Source organism: Hyperolius riggenbachi, chromosome 5 (assembly GCF_040937935.1).
Source record: "Hyperolius riggenbachi isolate aHypRig1 chromosome 5, aHypRig1.pri, whole genome shotgun sequence".
Lineage (NCBI taxonomy): Eukaryota > Metazoa > Chordata > Amphibia > Anura > Hyperoliidae > Hyperolius > Hyperolius riggenbachi.
The window spans coordinates 398,744,714-398,761,859 of NC_090650.1; the positions used below are offsets into that span (position 1 = coordinate 398,744,714).

Genomic DNA, 17,146 nt, shown 5'->3' on the forward strand with positions numbered 1-17,146 from the left:
AATATGAAATGTGATTGGCGGGTGCTACATGCTACAAGGAATGGTACAGAAAACACAACTTCATGATATTTCACTAAAGATGGGAAGGGAGCATACTGGTATTTGCAGGGCCGGGTTATAATAATAATAATCCGAACATCTATATAGCGCTTTTCTCCTGGCAGACTCAAAGCGCTCAAGAGGCCACCCTGCAGTCTTAGGGAGTCTTGCCTTGAACTCCTTACTGAATAGGTACTGACCCTAGCCAGGGTTTGAACCCTGGTCGCCCACGTCAAAGGCAGAGCCCTTAATCAGTACACTACAGCATTGATAGAACAATCCAGTCTTCCTTATTAGAGCACACAATGACTTCATCATAATTGTTAGCTCTGTAAATTGTGTGATATTAAGTTTGTTTGGATAAATGTTCACCAGTTTAGTGTAAACCATCCAATGGAAACCAAGGAGAAAAAAACAACTAATTTTTAGAAGATTTTAACTTTCTTCTGAAATATTCAGGGGCTGCTTCAAACAGCCAGTCTGCATCTACCACACACAGGTCGCTCATATAGCACTTTGATGTGTGGAGGAGTTCATTGTAAATGACACAGGCGGGTTTGCAGTGGAAGAGTTCAGAGGATGGATGAATAGCCACAGGCTGATGGGTCTCCACAGTGGTGTATCAGAATCAGAATCAATTTATTTTCGACAAGTAAGTTTGCACCTACAAGGAATTTGTCTTGGCAGTTGCTTAACAAACACAAACAAAAACAATACAAGGACAGACAGTGTGAATATTACAAGTTAAGGACATTATAAGTATAGTGGCAGTAAGCAATGTGAGAATTGTTCATGTTTAGTTCTGTGCTGATTATGCATGCTCAGCAGCATTCATGAAGAGGCCATGGGCCAAGCACTGCCGAATATTACGGGTATCTGTTCTGGAGGACTCTATTGGCATGGACATCTTTATACAAATATCTCTCAACTGAGAACGAACCTCTGAAACAAATATCATATTTCTGCCATTTATGAAATTTTCACGACACCACTCCTTATTTTTCCCCCAAGCTTTTGAATGCACGATAGACATTAAGCAAAGTGATGTGGTCTCCCTCACTAGAGATGAACTTCTTGCGAGCTGCCTGCACCTCATCTCGTTTAGCAGGAGGATTGTGGAGAACACTGTCCACCGAAAGTAGAGCCACAATAGTTAGGATCTCTTCAGTACAATGAAATTTTGGAGAAAGGAGGATGGTCTTAGAAAACCTTGGCTCTAGAGGAAAAGAAGCCATCTTTCTGCCAAGTGGTGTGAGGATGAATTGGTCTTCTCTTCTCTCTATAGCTCCAAGGAGGTCCAGCTGATCAACAGCAGCACGTATGGAGTCTGGCGAAGGTTTGGACATGAAGTCAAATGTAAAAACATTTGGAACTCGCAGGACAAGAAGTTGCAACATCACACTAGCCAGATTGCACCTCTGTATTTCTGGAATTGTCATCTTCTCAAACTCGTCCTCTGTATAGAGTCTATAGCATATCCCACTGTCCTCTCTGCCTGCCCTCCCTGTGCGTTGCCAAGCCTGGGCCTTTGAGATCTTCTGCACTGCCAGCACTTCAAGACCACTGTCTGGGTTATACTTCTTTGCTTTCACCATGCCTGTATCTACAACATATTTGATTCCTGTTATGGTGATGGATGTCTCAGCAATATTAGTTGAAAGTATAACCTTGCGATGGTCCTTGGGTGCATTCTGAAAAACCCTGAACTGTTGGGAGTGTGGTAAAGAAGCATAGAGAGGCATCACTGTCATCTGAGAGCAGCCATCTGGAAGGTGCTTTGCTATGTCTCTGCATGTCTTAGTCATTGCCTCTATTTCTTCTTGTCCGGTCAGGAACACCAAAATGTCATGGTAGGATGGTGCTTCCTGATGGATTTGGAAGACTGTGACCAATGCAGCTTGAAGGTAATCACTCTGAGACTGTTTGGTGTAGAAGATCTGGATTGGATGTTGTCGTCCTTCCAGATAAAGTACTGGGGCTCCATTGAAGTACTCTGAAAACAGATCCACATCCATTGTGGCAGACATAATAATGACCTTCAGTGGCAGCTTTCCAAGCTCTTTTCTCTTCTTTTGTGCCATTTTTACAACCCCAAAGAGTACATCAGTGTGCACTGTCCTCTCATGAGCTTCACCATAAGGTACTGTAGGCACATGCCTACAGGCGCCTGATGATGGAAAGGCGGCTCAAACCCCTGTTCTAGTTCCTCCCTCCTTCCTTATGCAGAGTCTGGAGTTGATTGTAAATTAGGTTACTCACCTAGCTCGCAACATTCCACTGATGAGATCTCCCATCAGTCGGGGCTCCTCTAGATACTTAGCATTAGGTAGCAAGAGGTACCCTTAGTATTAAGGGACACCTGTTGCTACCTATGATGGGTAAGGGAAGTAAGGGAGAAGTGACAGCTGGGACAGCCAGCACACTTGCGTTGCAGTTCAGCGAGGGTTTGTAGTTTCATGGAGAGTGAAGTTTAGGGTGGCTGGACATCTGTGCCTATTGGCTCCTGTGATGTAAATCCGGGCTTGGGTATTTGTATGTTATTCTGTAGCAGAGATTTGCATATGAACGAGCTGTCAACAAGAAGTTAACTTTCTTGCTATTAAGCAGTTGCAATCGCCCCATATAACTCCACATTTATTGATTCCTCCAGGATTGTTCACCGTCTCTTAATTGCCACGTTCTGCTCTTTTCCTTGAATGATTTCTTTGTGTTGGAGACAGAATCAAATACTTGTCACATTAAAAGTGTTTGATATCTTCTCCAATTAAATGTCACCAAGTTACTTATGACACTCCAGATCTGAGGTGGGGAAACCATTCTTTAAACTTTCTGATGTTACTTTACGGCTATGCTGTCATATACTGTTTACTTTACTGTTATGCTGCTGGTTCTCTCATTAAAGCAGTTATCAGCCTAAAATGAACAAAATAAGCGCTACTTACCCGGGGCTTCCTCCAGCCCCGAGCTCCCAGCTTGATAGCGCCGTTCGCGCAGGCGCAGTACAGGCCAACCTGGAGGTCGGCCTGACGTCATCGCCGGGGCCCGAGAGGGAGCTGCGGCGAACGGCTGTGTACAGAGCTGCGGCGAGGGACATGCTGGAAGCTTGGGGCCCCGGGTAAGTAGCGTTTATTTTGTTCATTTTAGGCTGACAACTCCTTTAAGCAAGGTGAAACATTTGCTTCAGGGGCAGAGATTACAGGGGCAGCATGTTTGTACCGTCCATGTTTACACTAACAGCATCCAGAGTAGGAGGAGAGGCGAGAGAGGTGAAGAGGTCATCATTGAGGAAAAGCAGCTTGTTGTGCTGTGTGAGGAGTCTGACGGTGAGTGAGGAGGGGGGAGGCAGGAGAGCAGCAGTGTTTCATTTGACTTGCACAGCAGAAGGAAGGTCACCTCCTCCCTCCCACTGCTGTCCTGACTGAGGAGGAATGCAGTGGCTGAGGGTGAGCAGTTTGTCATTCACAGTCAGTCAGCGTGCTATTGTGTTGAGCTGCAGCGTGTCATGTGAGAACATTAATAAAGCAGAGTAAATTGTCAGGTACTGTGCGATCATTCCATATCGGGGGGGGGGGGGGGGGGGATGGGCGCATCCTCACAAGTTTGCCTCGGGCAGCAAAAAGTCTAGAACAGGCCCTGCATATACTGTATATAGTATGAAAGTTATAGTCATGAATGGAACGATTGGCAAAAAAAACACTCCAGCCTCAGGAGAGGTTCACACATTAATACATTTTCCCCCAAAAATGTACTTGTAAAACAGCAAGAAAAAAAAAACAGAAAAAAGTAATATAAAACTATTAACAAAATAAAATTATAGTTACATTACAGCATTTTCTGTCATGTTAGAAAAGATTGGCAGCCTTCATGATATTATTTTTGTTGCATTATACCACCCCTTTCCATGTCAATCCTTTTGCATGGAAACATTCTAATGAGTTATGTTTCAATTAACAACAGGAGACCTCATGACTTTGATGCAATCCAGAATTTGACAATTTTTTTTATTTGCTACATGTCCTTGCTACTAATTATTACTGCTGTAATGTGTATTATAGACACTTGTCACTAAGTGGGGTTGTGAGACAATAACAGGGGACTTCAGTTTTCAGTTTCTATATCTTCTGTTAGCAGAGAGACATCAAAGCATTCTAAGAATTTAAAATGAGTACTGCCCACTGAGGTCAAAAGCAGAGCACTATCTCAAACAAGATAATTCCAAGCTGATAATGGGTTAAACGATTGGAGCAGTAAGTTCATGCTGCACGCGTTACATTTCACATGCCGCCCATCGCAATGGGTCTCAAGTTTAGCATCTTCCAGATATGTGTAATTTTTTTAATACTTTTTTTTTTTTTTTACATTAGTGAGAATGGGTAAAGGGCGTTAACCTACCCCTATACTCATTCCCCTAGGAGAGGGTGGATATCTGAGGGTCCCCTTATTATGAAAAAGGGGTTTGGATTCCAACATAAGTCCAACTCACACTACTAACCCCACCACTTCCTTGGGCCACTGGAATTAGGAAGAGCCTGTAACACCGAACAAGGGTGTTTTCAAAATTGGCATGCTAACATTCAAATCCCTACACGACCTTGGCCCCGGATACCTGATGGATTTGCTGCAACTGCCTCACACGTCCCACAACCTCAGATCAAAAGGATCAATAACTTGTCCAGCCCAGAGTCCAACTAAAAACCTTTGGAGCCACAGCTTTCCATCATGCTGCCCCTACCCTGTGGAATGCCTTGCCAAACTTAATAAGGTCCGAATTCCGTTCCGCAGGAATTCCGCCAGCGCTAAATTCCGTCGCTATCAGATTTCCGCGGAATTTTGTGGATTTCTAAATTTAATTCTATAATTTCTATAATTCTAAAGTAATCGCAAATGAAACCTCCTTTAGGCCAAATGGTAGCCCATGGGACCTAGTGGCTGTTCCCCCGGTAATTTATTTTTTTTTTTTTAATCTTTATTGATTTTTTTTTTTTTGCAGCAGAAGGTGTCCCTTTAAGCCATGGGACCGATTGGTGGTCCCATGGCGGTCATTTTGGCACCGCAGGAGGTGTCCCTTTAAGCCATGGGACCTATTGGTGGTCCCATGGCGGTCATTTTGGCACTGCAGGAGGTGTCCCTTTAAGCCATGGGACCTATTGGTGGTCCCATGGCGGTCATCTTGGCACCGCAGGAGGTGTCGCGTAAGCTCTGGGACCTGGCGGTGGTTCCATGGCGGTCTTTTTGGCGCCACAGAAGGTGTCGCGTAAGCTTTGGGACCTGGCGGTGGTCCCATGGCGATCATTTTGGCGCTGCAGAGGTGTCGCGTAGGCTATGGAAGCTATACAAAATGGTTGGGATAGGTTGCTAACATAGGATTGATTGGTTTTTGTTAAGACTGTAATTCCTGCTGAAATAATTCCTATTTTCATGCGGAGATATGTTTTTTTGTCACTTTAACCTTGTTCTAGGGGCTTCTTTGTGATTGGCTCACAAAAAATTAGCCTTCCGGCGGGATTCCGCATTTTTCTGTGGAATTCCGTATTACCGCTATAGCAATTCCGTTCCGACTGGCAGAATCGGAATTGCGGAAAACGGAATTCCGCAGAATTTTTTGAGCATCCCTAATAAAGAGAGCTCCAACACTGGACACATTTAATTCAAAGCTGAAAATCCACCTGTTAACTTTTCACATAACTTATCCAACTGTACACATCACTATGTACTGATCTGAGACAAGCTTATGCGCTTTGGGTTCTACAGGAGAAAAGTGCTTTACAAATGTTTTGGTGTTGTTGTTTTGCAAGGTGGGGAATGATTTTTCCCCACCCCTTGCAAGGTGCCCCTCAATGTTAGCAACCGTGTGGACATTGCTTAGAGCAGGGGTCTCAAACTCACGGCCCGCCGGCCATTTGCGGCCCTCGATACAATATTTTGTGGTTCTCGCTGGCAAAAGCTTCCTTATAGTTCGCTTCAGTGCTCCCAAGTAATCCGCCGCATCCCCGCCGCTAAACGAGGGCTGCAGAGCCCCCAAATCGCCAAGGGGGCAATCCGCTGGCATTTCCTGGAAGGGGCAGAGCTTTCAGCTTCAGCTCTGCCCCTCCTGACGTCAATCGCCGCACGGATCGCCGCCTCTCCCCGCCCCTCTCTGTGAAGGAAGAGTGAGAGGGACAGGCAGAGGCGGCGATGCGCCGCGATTGTGAAATTCCTTATGCGGCCCAGCCTCATCCTGACTTTGCCTCCTGCGGCCCCCAGGTAAATTGAGTTTGAGACCCCTGGCTTAGAGCCATAGCCCCATGCTCACCAGGTCCTGGTAAATTCCAGTCAGTATGATGAATAGAGGGTTAATAACATAGATAAAATTTTTGGAAGTGAGAAGGTAGTGACCACTTTTTATAAAAAATATCTATAAAAAGATTCCACTCACTCTAAGGGCTGGTTCAGACGGACGTCTGCGTAGCGTCGCGTCTGGGGGCGTTGCGGCGGCTGAGCGGTCAGGCTTTCAGTAGCCTTCGGTCGCGTCGTGATGCTGTTGCGGTTTTTTTTTCCCGTAGGGGAACATTAGCCGTCGCGGTTGGCCGCTCCCTGGAAGCTACATGTTGCTTCCAGGGGCAGCCCGAACGCTCGCGAAAATCGGGACCCGAACGCCGCGTTCGGGTAAAAGCGCGCAAAAGCTTGGTGTAAACGCTCTCATTCACTTGAATGGGAGCGTTTACCGCGACGGTCCGAACGCTTGCGGTAAACGCTCCGCAAGCGTCCGTCTGAACCAGCCCTAAAACACACACACACACACACGCACACGCACACGCACACGCACACGCACACACACACACACACACACACACACACACACACACACACACACACACACACACACACACACACACACACACACACACACACACACACACACACACACACACACTCTCTCTCTCTCTCTCTCTCTCTCTCTCTCTCTCTCTCTCTCTCTCTCTCTCTCTCTCTCTCTCTCTCTCTCTCTCTCTCTCTCTCTCTCTCTGTCTCTCTGTTGTAAACCAACTTTCCTCTTTGGAGTCCTTTGGTTTCCCCAGTGACAAAGCAATGTACTTCCAAGTACACTGACCAAGTTTGTTTGCTTGAGCTTCCTAAAGCTCAACACACACCATACAATCTTGGTTGTACAGATTTACCAAATCTATGTAGTATAAGGGCCAACAGATTGAAAATACCTTGAATTATTGATTGGATAAGCTCTTATACTACATGAAAGTGGTAAGATTAAACAACCCAGATTGTATAGTGTGTGTTGAGCCTTAGACAGACAGAAAGTAATTTTGGTGTGTTGCATGATTTAATGTAATGCAGCCTTGATGAGGCTAGACTCTTGAATTAAGTTAATTATTAATACATATAAATGTCTGGGTATTCCTTCACCTTACTTGAACTGAGAAAGTATCTAGGATTAGTGCCAAATGTTTTCTAGAATGCATTAAAAAATTATCCTGATGAAGCTGTTTTATTTTTCTTTGGATACACCATGACCAGGACAAGTAAAGCCCTTCACAGACATATCCACACAACTGGAATAAATAGATACAAAAACATTAAATAAATATCAAAATATGTATAAATTGAATATAAAAAAAGGAGAGAAAGACTAGTACCTGTGACTGGTCCATGATCTTCACATGATGCTCCTCTGTCCCAGGAAGGCTCCAGATGGCCCCAGATCCTTGTATCATATCTCTTTCTTGGTCCTCCTGGACCAGGGAACATATCACAGCAAGTATTGATTTGATTTGATTTAGATTTCTCTTTTGTTCATTCATTTCATTTTGTTGATTGATGAAAATAAATGATACTGTATATTAGGGTTGCCGCAGCATACCGGTATGACGGTATACCGCGGTTTGATTGTGCATGGTAATCATACCATGCACAATCGCGTCTTAATGGTTTCCGCGGGGGAGGGGAGGCGGGGTGACACAGCAGCGGGGGTGCGACGGAATGGCGGGCGCACAGACAGCAGCGGGGGTAAACAGATACTCACTTGCCAGGAGTCCTGCACGTGTACTACATACTTCTTTCTACTTCCTCCTCTTGCGTTTCATCTCCCTGTAACAGGGAGATGGAAGCAAAGACAGGAAGAAGAAAGAAGTAAGTACACCTCGGGGCTCTCCCCTCTGAGCTCCCCTCCAGCATAAGTTACAGTGTGGGCAGCGGGCAGATACATACCTTCCGTGCATTCCACCGCATACTCCTCGCTCTAGCGTCTGTTGTCACTTCCGGAAATTACGTCACTTCCGGAAGTGACGTCAGACGCTAGAGCGAGGAGTATGGGGTGGAACGCACGGAAGGTATGTATCTGCCCGCTGCCCACACTGTAACTTAAGCTGGAGGGGAGCGCAGAGGGGAGAGTCCCGAGGTGAGGGAGAGGGGGGGAACTTCCCCTCTCCCCGCCAACTGTGGCCAAGGCTTTCCCCTCATGCTGCCACCCCTCCAGCCCCCTCAAAATGGCCCCAGGGGGGCCCCAAGGAGGGGAGGGGGGGGGGCCCGCTCTGAAATTCTGGGGGGGGGGGGCAACCCTGAAATTCTGCAGGGGGGCCCAGTGGGGCCTAGTTACGCCCCTGCCTTGCTACCTATACTGCAGCCACCTATTACTGGCTACACCTATCCCTGGCTACCTATACTGGGGCCACCTATTACTAGCTACACCTATCCCTGGCTACCTATACTGCGGCCACCTATTACTAGCTACACCTATCCCTGGCTACCTATACTGCGGCCACCTATTACTAGCTACACCTATCCCTGGCTACCTATACTGCAGCCACTTATTACTGGCTTAACTTATTCCTGCCTACTTAAACTGTGGCCACCTACTACTGGCTACACCTATCCCTGGCTACCTATACTGTGGCCACCTATTACTGGCTACACCTATCCCTGGCTACCTATACTGCAGCCACCTATTACTGGCTGCACCTATTCCTGGCTACTTATACTGGAGGCACCCATACCTAACTAGCTATACTGGAAGCACCCATAGTTCATAATAGGAATTACGGCTATGGCGGTGCTCAGTGAGTAATTTGGGTGCCGTCAAAAGACAGAGCACAAATTAGTATAAAAACACTGTAATTCGGCTTCCGGCAACAGCTGGAAGCCGAATAATATCTTTCACCACTATCCATGGCGACCCGTAGGGGGAATAATATTTAACGCCACCAGGACTTTTGCAGGAGCAGGGTGATCCGTTTAACAGCTTTACCCTGTGCCCAAATCTCCTGACGGTTTTAGCATATATGTGCCGAGGGAGTAGAGCACATCTGGCTACCATAGTGGTGTGTGTGTGTGTGTGTGTGTGGGGGGGGGGGGTTACATTATTTAATCTAAGGGGGGAGGCCTGGGTCCAAATAATTGTATAATACCGCATACTGTGATTTTTTTTAGATGGTAATCATACCGTGGATTTTCATACCGTTGCAACCCCATTGTATATCACATACTGTATTAGCATATTAAGGGCTCGATTCACAAAAGCGTGCTAAGTTTTAGCACGCCTGTGAAAAGGCCCTTAGCACGCCTAAAGGGCTTTAGGTCACGCTAAACTTTGCAAGCTAAGTTCGTGCACGCAAAGTTTAGCGCCATGCAGTGCGTGCAGAACGGCGCACCGGGTGTGTGCGAAAACTATAACGTCGCACCGTGGAACGATTTGGATGCACCCAGTGCGATGTTATAGGCGCACCTAGTGCGCTGTTCTTGCCGCACCCGGTGCGCCGTTCCACGCACACTGCACAGCGCTAAACTTTGCGCGCGATGAGTAAAAGCTATGGGTGTGCTAACTACTTGGCACTGTAGTTAGCACGCCCAAAGCTTTTAGGCGTGCTAACTGTGAAATTGCTGAGGGGTAGTTAGTGATGTGATGGACTCTATGTACTCTGTACAAAGCCAAAGTTAATATGTACTGTATAATTTAGACCATAGACTGTGGTAGGATATCAGATGTGATGCTGTTAAGTGAGAGTTTCTATGTACTCTGGAGTCGGCACAGAGCTATATAAAGTGAAATATATATTACAGACCGTGAACTGTGGTTGTCAGGACATTGCATGTAGCCCTGTTAAATGACCTTGGTGATGTGACCAGCTCTATGTACTCTGTCCACCGCTGTAAACTGTGTAAGACGTCACTTAGATTACAGGGTAAACCATTAAATGTGACCTTGCTGAAGGGCAGATAGTGATCTGATTTGCTTGATTTTCTTCTCTGTAAAGTGCCTTGAAATTGTGTCAGTGCAAGATAAATGTATAACACAAATAAGTAACGTCAGGAGCACTTCTAAGGTCCCAGATGATGCTCCTCTGGGCTTCCAAGAAGAACAAAAAGTTGGCGAGAGTGACAGCAGCAAACAAAAAATAGTTCTATTTACCTTAAAGGATACCCGAACTGACATGTGACATGATGAGGCAGACATGTACATGTACAGTGCCTAGCACACAAATAACTATGCTGTGTTCCTTTTTTTCTTTCTCTGCCTGAAAGAGTTAAATATCAGGTATGTAAGTGGCTGACTGACTTAGACAGGAAGTGACTACAGTGTGACCCTCACTGATAAGAAGTTCCAACTATAAAACACTTTCCTAGCAGAAAATGGCTTTGGAGAGCAAGAAGGAGGTAAAAAGGGGAATTTCTTATCAGTGAGGGTCACACTGTAGTCACTTCCTGTCTGAGTCAGGACTGAGTCAACCATTTACATACCTAATATTTAACTCTTTCAGGCAGAGAAAGAAAAAAAGGAGCACAGCATAGTTATTTGTGTGCTAGGCACTGTACATTCCCATGTCTATCTCATCATGTCACATGTCACTTCGGGTATCCTTTAAGTGGTGGAGAAAATGTTTAACGTGGTCCTCGCTTTGTTAAGCAAACTGAAAATAGAACAGTAATCCAGATGAAAGAAAAGGTTAAGAAGACTGGTCAGCACAGCACAGATATGTCATTTATAATACTCAACTCTGCTTGACCTGAGTGTTCCTCCCAACACATAACTGACATTTCACTGTAACATCAGAAACTTCTCCCAGGAACTCAGTCCGGTCTCTATTATCACAGGAATACTTCCAGGAGCATCTTCTTTAGTGTCATCGGTCGTCACACAGTGATGCCTCCTCTGAGTCTGGCCTTTGGTATTCCCTGTCTCTCCTAATTGGAGAAACAGACTTCACCAGCTTCGCCTGGTCACCTGAACATCTCATTTTCTGACAGAAGTATCACAAAAAGCAGCTACTCTAAAGTCCATGATGACTCCTGGAGTGAATCCTGGTCTGTCAGAATCGTTCTAGAATGCTTCGCTTTTTTCTATTCTTTGTAAAGAGGACAGACTCCCTCCAAATGTGAAATTTGAGGAAATGTTCAAGGCGCTGCAATTTTCTACCTTTCGTAGTGGATGAATGAACCATACCTGGAACTGAGCCAGGGACGTGGTAACATTTGAATCTTATGAGAGGAATGGGCTTTCTCAAGAGCAAATCTCTTGAATTAATTTCAGTTTCAGGCTGGTTTTACATTTGTGGAAAACGTTGCGGTGCGATGCAACACCCCCTCACTTCGCACCGGTAAGCTAAAAAATCAAGTCATGAAAACACAGAAAAAAAGGTAAACAGGGATACATATATTTGCACTATCTGAGAACAAAATAATTGGTCAAAAGGCCAAGGGTAAATGAAAAAAGTATTTATTAATGCCAACTACAAAAATTTAAAACAATTAAAAACAAAATAGCCATGCCTAGGCCATAGGCCCCGAGTGTAATAAGTAAGATGCCTGAGCCCTGCATGAATAAATGTACAAAAAATAAATATTTCAATTTACGTTTCTCTCAGGAGATCGCGGTCTCAACATTTTCCACTGTCAGATAAGTGTAAGAAGACAATCAATTCATATCACTCTGTGTTGCACGCCCTTTGCCGTCGCTCGCCCAATGATGTACTCCCTGCTGGACAGGAAGTACTGCTCTGGGGTTCCTGGTTTCCTTGTCATATTTGTGGCAACAGCAACAAATTATATATTTTTTGTATTGCCCATTGACTTCCATCCATTCTGCAGCTGTTGCGCTACCACGGAAGTCGCAAAATAACACACTGTTGACTTTCTGGGGGGGGGTCAGCATCAAATCGTGAGCTTCCGGTGTAACGAGATGTGACGCGGTTAGTGTACAGCGCCCCATACGCTTTCTTTGTTCTTGCATTTAGTGATGCTCGGATACCCCTTTTTATTATTCGAGTTTGGTCGAATTCGAATAGTAAATTATTCGCGTTCGGTCGAATATTCTAATCGAATTTTTTTTACTATTCGATTCGACCTCGGACTTCGAGCTCACTATTCGAGTCGGTATTCGAGCTCATTATTCGAGCTGACTATTCGAATTGGCCTTAAATAGCTTCCAACACTTGTTTTGAGGGTGAATGATGCAAGAAACATCTTTTTTTCCAAGTAACAACAGCAAGTGATTATGTGGGGATGTTCCTTTAAAAAAAAAAGGTGGAAAGAGAAGTTGTGTCCAAAATGTTGTTCAGTACTGTATATACTTCTTCTTCTTCTTTATCTTCTATATCTTCTTCTTCTATATCTTCTTCTTCTATATCTTCTTCTTCTATATCTTCTTCTATATCTTCTTCTTCTTCTTCTATATCGTCTTCTTCTTCTTTTTCTTCTTCTTCTTTATCATCTTCTTCTTCTTCATCTTCTTCTTCTTCATCTTCTTCATCTTCTTCATCTTCTTCTTCTTCATCTTCTTCTTCTTCATCATCTTCTTCATCTTCTTCATCTTCTTCTTCTTCATCTTCTTCATCTTCTTCTTCTTCATCTTCTTCATCTTCTTCTTCTTCATCATCTTCTTCTTCTTCTTCATCTTCTTCTTCTTCATCTTCTTCATCTTCTTCTTCTTCATCTTCTTCATCTTCTTCATCTTCTTCATCTTCTTCTTCTTCTTCTCCTCTTCTTCTTCTTCTCCTTCTTTTTCTATATCGTCTTCTTCTTCTTCACTTATTTCTCTTTTATATTTTTTTTTTAAAGAAATGCAGCTATTTTTGAGCGTAATAAATAGCTGGTTGCGCACGCATGTTGGAAGCGCCATTGTATGTGCTCCCTGGCAGTGGAAACACACAGACAGCAGGAGGTAAATTCAGCAGCAGTAGGAGGAGGATGATTGTGTGGCAGCAGGCAGTCAATGAGGCAGGCAGCGAGACGAGACATAATAGGCTGTGGTACCTCGCGGTGGTACCAGGCCGTAAATACACAGCATGAGGTTCCAGACAGCGGTCGTGAAGCCCACATCATGTCCAATACACAACTGGGACAACACAGTTTTCAACCCGGACACCTCTAAAAATAATATCACACAGTATTAATAAAAAGTATATATAATTTTTTTTTTTTTTTAAAGAAATGCAGCTATTTTTGAGCGTAACAAATAGCTGGTGGCGCACGCATGTTGGAAGCGCCATTGTATGTGCTCCCTGGCAGTGGAAACACACAGACAGCAGGAGGTAAATTCAGCAGCAGGAGGAGGAGGTTGAGTGTGTGGCAGCAGGCAGTCAATGAGGCAGGCAGCATGACATAATAGCCCTGGTACCTAGCGGTGATACCAGGGCTGTAAATAAACACAGCAGGAGGTCCCAGACAGCGGTCGTGCAGCCCACATCGTGTCCAATACACAACTGGGACAACACAGTTTTCAACCCGGGCACCTCAGAAAATTAAACCTTTTTTTTTATGGTTTATTTGTTTTGTTTTTACAACAAATTACACAGACAGATATAGCTATTGTTTGACGTAATAGCTGGTGGCAGAGTGGCAGCAGAAGGTAATTCTGTGTACCCTGGCAGTGGGAAACACAGACATACAGCAGCAGCAGCAGGAGGAATGGAGGAGTAATGTGAGCAACTATTGTTTGACGTAATAGCTGGTGGCAGAGTGGCAGCAGAAGGAAATTCTGTGTACCCTGGCAGTGGGAAACACAGACAGACAGCAGCAACAGCAGGAGGAATGGAGGAGTAGTGTGAGTGTGGCAGCAGGCCAGGCAGGCAGCGTGACATAATAGCCCTGGTACCTAGCGGTGATACCAGGGCTGTAAATAAACACAGCAGGAGGTCCCAGACAGCGGTCGTGCAGCCCACATTGTGTCCAATACACAACTGGGACAACACAGTTTTCAACCCGGGCACCTCAGAAAATTAAACCTTTTTTTTTTTAATGGTTTATTTGTTTTGTTTTTACAACAAATTACACAGACAGATATAGCTATTGTTTGACGTAATAGCTGGTGGCAGAGTGGCAGCAGAAGGTAATTCTGTGTACCCTGGCAGTGGGAAACACAGACAGACACTCAGACAGCAGCAGCAGCAGGAGGAATGGAGGAGTAATGTGAGCAACTATTGTTTGACGTAATAGCTGGTGGCAGAGTGGCAGCAGAAAGAAATTCTGTGTACCCTGGCAGTGGGAAACACAGATATACAGCAGCAGCAGCAGGAGGAATGGAGGAGTAGTGTGAGTGTGGCAGCAGGCCAGGCAGGCAGCGTGACATAATAGCCCTGGTACCTAGCGGTGATACCAGGGCTGTAAATAAACACAGCAGGAGGTCCCAGACAGCGGTCGTGCAGCCCACATCGTGTCCAATACACAACTGGGACAACACAGTTTTCAACCCTGGCACCTCAGAAAAATTAAACCTTTTTTTTTTTTTATGGTTTATTTGTTTTGTTTTTACAACAAATTACACAGACAGATATAGCTATTGTTTGACGTAATAGCTGGTGGCAGAGTGGCAGCAGAAGGTAATTCTGTGTACCCTGGCAGTGGGAAACACAGACATACAGCAGCAGCAGCAGGAGGAATGGAGGAGTAATGTGAGCAACTATTGTTTGACGTAATAGCTGGTGGCAGAGTGGCAGCAGAAGGAAATTCTGTGTACCCTGGCAGTGGGAAACACAGACAGACAGCAGCAGCAGCAGGAGGAATGGAGGAGTAGTGTGAGTGTGGCAGCAGGCCAGGCAGGCAGCGTGACATAATAGCCCTGGTACCTAGCGGTGATACCAGGGCTGTAAATAAACACAGCAGGAGGTCCCAGACAGCGGTCGTGCAGCCCACATCGTGTCCAATACACAACTGGGACAACACAGTTTTCAACCCTGGCTCCTCAGAAAAATTAAACCTTTTTTTTTTTTTTTTATGGTTTATTTGTTTTGTTTTTACAACAAATTACACAGACAGATATAGCTATTGTTTGATGTAATAGCTGGTGGCAGAGTGGCAGCAGAAGGAAATTCTGTGTACCCTGGCAGTGGGAAACACAGACATACAGCAGCAGCAGCAGGAGGAATGGAGGAGTAGTGTGAGTGTGGCAGCAGGCCAGGCAGGCAGCGTGACATAATAGCCCTGGTACCTAGCGGTGATACCAGGGCTGTAAATAAACACAGCAGGAGGTCCCAGACAGCGGTCGTGCAGCCCACATCGTGTCCAATACACAACTGGGACAACACAGTTTTCAACCCGGGCACCTCAAAAAAATTAAACCTTTTTTTTTTTATGGTTTATTTGTTTTGTTTTTTACAGAAAATTACACAGACAGATATAGCTATTGTTTAACGTAATAGCTGGTGGCAGAGTGGCAGCAGAAGGTAAATCTGTGTACTAGTGGTGCTCAAATACCCCTTTTCAAAATTCGAGTTAGGTCGAATTCGAATAGTAAATTATTCGAGGTCAGTCGAATATTCGAGTCGAATAATTTTTACTATTCGATTCGACCTCGGAATTCGAGCTCACTATTCGAGTCGGTATTCGAGCTCATTATTCGAGCTGACTATTCGAAATGGCCTTAAATAGCTTCCAACACTTGTTTTGAGGGTGAATGATGCAAGAAACCTCTTTTTTTTCCAAGTAACAACAGCAAGTGATTATGTGGGGGTGTTCCTTTAAAAAAAAAAAAGTTGAAAAGAGAAGTTGTGTCCAGAAATTTGTTCAGTACTGTATATACTTCTTCTTCTTCTTCTTTATCTTCTATATCTTCTTCTTCTTCTTCTTCTATATCTTCTTCTTCTATATCTTCTTCTTCTATATCTTCTTCTATATCTTCTTCTTCTTTTATATTGTCTTCTTCTTCTTCATCTTCTTCATCATCATCTTCTTCTTCTTCATCTTCTTTTTCTTCATCTTCTTCATCTTCTTCTTCATCTTCTTCTTCATCTTCTTCATCTTCTTCTTCATCTTCTTCTTCTTCTTCATCTTCTTCATCTTCAACTTCTTCATCTTCTTCTTCTTCTTCATCTTCTTCATCTTCTTCATCTTCTTCTTCTTCTTCTTCTTCATCTTCTTCATCTTCAACTTCTTCATCTTCTTCTTCTTCTTCATCTTCTTCATCTTCTTCATCTTCTTCTTCATCTTCTTCTTCTTCTTCTTCATCATCTTCTTCTTCTTCTTCTTCATCATCTTCTTCTTCTTCATCTTCTTCATCTTCATCTTCTTCATCTTCTTCATCTTCTTCATCATCTTCATCTTCTTCTTCATCTTCTTCTTCTTCATCATCTTCATCTTCTTCTTCTTCATCTTCTTCATCATCTTCATCTTCTTCATCTTCTTCTTCTTCTTCTTCATCTTCTTCTTCTTCTTCATCATCTTCTTCTTCTTCATCTTCTTCATCTTCTTCATCTTCATCTTCTTCATCTTCTTCATCTTCTTCTTCTTCATCATCTTCATCTTCTTCTTCTTCATCATCTTCATCTTCTTCTTCTTCATCTTCTTCTTCTTCATCTTCTTCTTCTTCATCTTCTTCATCTTCTTCATCTTCATCTTCTTCTTCTTCATCTTCATCTTCTTCTCCTTCTTCTTCTTCTTCTTCTTCTTCATCTTCTTCTTCTTCTTCTTCATCTTCTTCTTCTTCATCTTCTTCATCTTCTTCTATATCGTCTTCTTCTTCACTTATTTCTCTTTTCAAATTTTTTTTTTTAAAGAAATGCAGCTATTTTTGAGCGTAACAAATAGCTGGTGGCGCACGCATGTTGGAAGCGCCATTGTATGTGCTCCCTGGCAGTGGAAACACACAGACAGCAGGAGGTAAATTCAGCAGCAGGAGGAGGAGGAT

The 17,146-nt window shown here is 44.2% G+C and overlaps 1 pseudogene; it reads right to left on the reverse strand.

Moving 5' to 3' along the window:
- Positions 1–457: 457 nt before the first annotated feature.
- LOC137519447 (ATP-dependent RNA helicase DHX33-like) overlaps positions 458–17,146 on the reverse strand; it is a 102,306-nt pseudogene continuing 85,617 nt past the window's right edge.